This window comes from Camelus dromedarius, chromosome Y (assembly GCF_036321535.1).
Source record: "Camelus dromedarius isolate mCamDro1 chromosome Y, mCamDro1.pat, whole genome shotgun sequence".
NCBI lineage: Eukaryota > Metazoa > Chordata > Mammalia > Artiodactyla > Camelidae > Camelus > Camelus dromedarius.
The window spans coordinates 6,652,602-6,657,239 of record NC_087473.1 but is presented as its reverse complement, the minus strand read 5'-3'; the positions used below and the strand labels follow the sequence as shown (position 1 = coordinate 6,657,239).

The window sequence follows — 4,638 nt, the reverse complement described above, 5'->3', positions numbered from 1 at the left end:
TAAACTATGTTGAGTTTGTGGGGTTAGATTTGGAAAGGCATTAAGTGCCATCCTGAGGACATAAGCTTGCCTTTGGCTGCAACATAAAAGCAAAATAAAGTATTCATCAGAAAATATACTGTAGAATCTTGAATGGAGGAAATGAAAGCACCAATTGGAATACTTTGAGAACAGAGCAAAGAAGAACATAGATTAAATTACTTCTTATATTCTACCACATGCTGAATGTGCCATCTGAGACTAAATCATTTGACCGTTATTTTTCCAGGGATGACATAATAGAGACCATGATCCCTGGGCCGGTTCCTGCATTTATCTCCTGTTCCAACCTAATCTAACTTAAAACATTTAATACTTTCCAGGATGAACCAGAAGCCACTTAGTTCTTTTCCTTCTCTTCATATTTTAGTCTTGTCCCAAATCCTTCCATTTTCTCTTCTTTGTTACAAGAAATTTTTCAAATTTACTCCCATGTTTTTCCCTCAAATGCTCATATCAATCAAACATCTTATTTTTTCTTTAAATGGTAACTTAATCTCCAAATTTACTCTTACTGTATTTTTAAAAATAAGGAAAATAAAGGTAAACATGTATGTTTATTGTTCAAAAAACAAAATAGAAGATATTTGTCGATATTTGATAACATCAATTTTAATCTTTGTTATCCTGCATAATCTGGTAGTCCTCTGGCAGATCAGTTGTAATTACAATGACGTTCATAAACTGCAGTTCACTGATGAGTTGGCTGTGAAAGAGAATTAGCTGATGTATCAGCTAACACTGGCACTGGAATCCGTGGGTTGCTCTCTGTTTGAAGTTTAGGAAAAGGACCTTCATTGGCCGATATTTGTGATATCTATTTGGGAAAGTAGAAGGCTCCACCATCAGTCCAAGATAATTGCTCTGTATGGGAGATAAGTTGCTGTACTGAGAATTAGAGGTTGTAGTTGTAAAGATATTCACAACACGGCCATTTGCTTCAGTGTAGCTGTTTTGTGAGTGCATGTGGAAAGTGGTCAACTGATTTAAAATAGCACGTTGATCCACTGCAATTTGTTTTAGTGGTCTAACTGATATTGAAGTTGCAGGAGAAAAATCACCTGTCATCGGGGTATTTGTATCATCAATTATGTGGCTAGTAGAGGGCTTTCTTTTTAGAGGCATGTTTAAATTTGCAGAAGGTAAAAATGCACTTTCTCCTCTAGTGTCAGCCACAAATCCAGAATTATGATTATCCAATTTACCCCCTGCTTTAAAGTGCTTCTTTTTGAAATCTTGTGCCAATGAAGATACCAGAGAAGCATTTTTAATCCCAACTCTTCTTCTTAATCTCACTAAAAGCAAGGGACAGACTCGTTTAAAATTTGGATTATGATAGAACTGCAGCTACAACCAAAGGAGAAAGATTTTAGTATTACTTAAACCAAAATACAAGACTACAATAAGCGTAATGTATAAAACCTCAGATTTCACACTTAGTATACAAAGGTAATATTATCAAAATATGAACGTTGCTGACTATTTTTTGAAATTCCTTATTTGGAAAATATACATTTAAATACCATAGTCATCAAATTTAAAACATTAGCATTTGCAATAACATTGAATGCCCCTTTCTAAAAGCAGCTTTAATACCTTTATTTAGATTTCTGATAAGATTCATAGTTGCTAGAAAATTTTCTCATAATCTTGAATACTTAACACACTGTCCTCATTTTTTTTTTAAAAATTAAAACATTTTAGCCTTAGTAGTTTTATACAATTTTCAAATCTAGCTTTACATTTATATTACCACAGATTGATGTACAAAATAAAATTTTATGTATAAGTTATGAAATAGTGACTAAAATTTCTGAATACCTTGTTTAAAACAGAGACATTTTTTGTTCTGATAGAAAGTCAGCTAGACAAGCAGATCTTGGAAAATTCTGCTGCACTTTACTAAACTCATAAAGGTTAAGCTGTCTAACTAAACTTTTCATACTTCCAGTTTAAAAATATTCTGAAAGGAGCCTTTCTTTCCAAAACTTCCTTCTTAAAGACATCTTCATCGATCACTATGGAAATTCCATTATCATCCCACCAGATGGATTGAAATTGGTCACTCCCAACCATTTTCCAGAGTTTTCTTGGAAATATTAGAGAACGAATATCATTATCTTCATCTGGCTCAGAGACACAATGTGTATACCATGGTCTTTTTATCAAGGATTCTTCACACAAAGTCTGAAAATCATTTTCTTCAATCTTAGACCTCAAGTCCAAGTCCCCAGAGAATGTTTGATCACACAATAGAGATCTACTGGACTTACCTGAACAAGTTGGTCCATCTTTAGGAGACACATCTTGAATTTTTGAAGAAACATGTGCCATCTTAAATAACTTTTTCTACAGCTCATTTTCTAATCTGCATGATTTTGAGCACTACAGCTTCAAATGCTGCTTTAGCAAGCCTGCACTCATAAACAGCTAGGCCATCACAGTTGTTCTCAACCTGAGTAGCTGTGACATCACAAAATGACTGGTCTCCTAGCACCACAAGTGTAACATTCAGCCAGTGTTTAGTTCACATTCATCCAGTTAAAATGAAACATAAGATGTTTATTTTTATACTGTGATCTGCAAATATTATTCCCACAAATTCTTTTTAGTAAATTAAATTTGGGGTCTATGAATAAAACCTATCTCCTAAATTTGTACACAAATTTATACCAGATTTTTGAACAGAGTATAAATAATAAACTAAATAAATAAACTAATTTTAAAGTTTTGGAATTTAAATTTGAATTTGTGTAAAAGCTGTACAAAAAAGTATAACTATTTCATTATCATTTGTAATTAAAATCAAACCTAATTTGATTTGGATATGGAAGTAGTTATTTATCTCTGTGCTTTATATTAAGTAGCTCTATATTCAAAAAAATGAGCAGAATAAATAACAGTTTATTTGGTATGTTTATAAATAAATTGTAAATATTTATGAAATAAATTTAGATTAAAATAATCAATCAAATTTAAGAAATCCCAAAAGGGGGGAAAGTTTTTTAAATTTTAATTCAGCATTTTGAATAAAACAAATGTAATTTAATATTCTAATTTTAAAATTACAAAAGAGAAAACCTTATTGTATACTTACAAATGTTTATTTTTGCAATTGTTTCATTCAGAGGATTTTCAGTCCCTAAAAGGAATAAATTTTCTAGTCATGTTTATAATCGATACCCTTGTGGCTCCTGTTAAGTGTTCCAAAATGATGTTGATAAATAAGCCTATGCACAAGATCCTGGGTTCCATTCCCTTTGCCTCCATTAAGGGGCAAACAAACAAAAAAACAAATAAACAAATAACAGTATATGTGGGTTGTGGTGGAGAAGACCAGCTAAATACATTTTAGGAAGCAATTTGTTTCTCAGTCCTGGAACAGTTGGAATCGTTAGTATAATATGGCATTTTAAGGCAAGTATTTTGTGCTCTAATTGTAAATAATAGCTATGTTCTCTATCAGTAAACTGTAGTAAATCCAGTTCTACCAAAAGTTGTGTTCTTTATTTAGTAATAAATTCCATTAAACATAAGCAAAGTTCAAAACGAGACATAAAATTTTTAAATAAATAAATGTACACACAAGCTACAATGTAATTTTTCCTTCAGTATATGTTTATTCCATTCTAAATAAATATTAGCAACCTGAATTCATGGCATGTGATAAGTATTATAAGTTATAGTTAAGTGGGATTTATTACTGATTCATAAATATTTTTTAACACACGCAAATTAATAAATGTGATACCATCCCTTAAAAAACAAATGATACAAAAATAATAATCTCAATAGATGTAGGAAAATTATTGACAGAACTTAACTTTTATACGAAAAAATTCTTAACATATTCTCTCTATGTAGAATCTAACTAAACATGATAAAGTCATATAGAAAAAAACCATGACTAACTTCAAGCTCAATGTTAACATACAGGAATGTTTTCCTCTGTACCAGTAATAAGAAAAAGTAGTTTATTCTAAACTCCATAGGCTCCTCAAGTGACTGATAGAGATAATGAACAAATGTATTAAACTTGCAGAATACAAAATCAATACACAAGACTCTGTTGCAATTTTATACTAACAACTTATTTTCAGAAAGGGAAATTAGGAAAACTATCATGTGTACAATTATATCAAAAAGAATAAAATAGGAATAAATTTAATAAGTGAAAAAAGATCTAAACATAAATCTATAAATTACAGGTGCAAGAAATATAAGTAAACAAAATAAATAGAAAGATATTCTGTGCTCATGGATTGTATGCAATGTGAGGAAATATACTTATCTATCTTTTACATTATCAATCTTCCCTGCACTGCTTATTGAGAAGAATGCCTTTTCATCATTTTATACTTTTGCTTCCTTTTTCATGGGTTAATTCATCACAGGTGTTAGGGATTATATCTGCTTACTCTATTCTCTTCTACTCATTGGCATCTGTTTTTCAGCCACTATCATGTTGTTTTAATTTCTAAAGCTTTGTAGTATTCTTTAAGATCAGAGAACCTTGCACTAATAGATTATTACTTTTTTTCAAAATTATAATGACAACTCATGATTTTTGTGGTTACATATAAATTTTGAAATTATTTG

At 30.7% G+C, this 4,638-nt stretch overlaps 1 pseudogene; it reads right to left on the bottom strand.

The window, feature by feature from the left end:
- Positions 1–694: 694 nt before the first annotated feature.
- Positions 695–2,373, bottom strand: LOC135320432 (heat shock transcription factor, Y-linked-like; annotated as a pseudogene).
- Between the last annotated feature and the right edge of the window lie 2,265 nt (positions 2,374–4,638).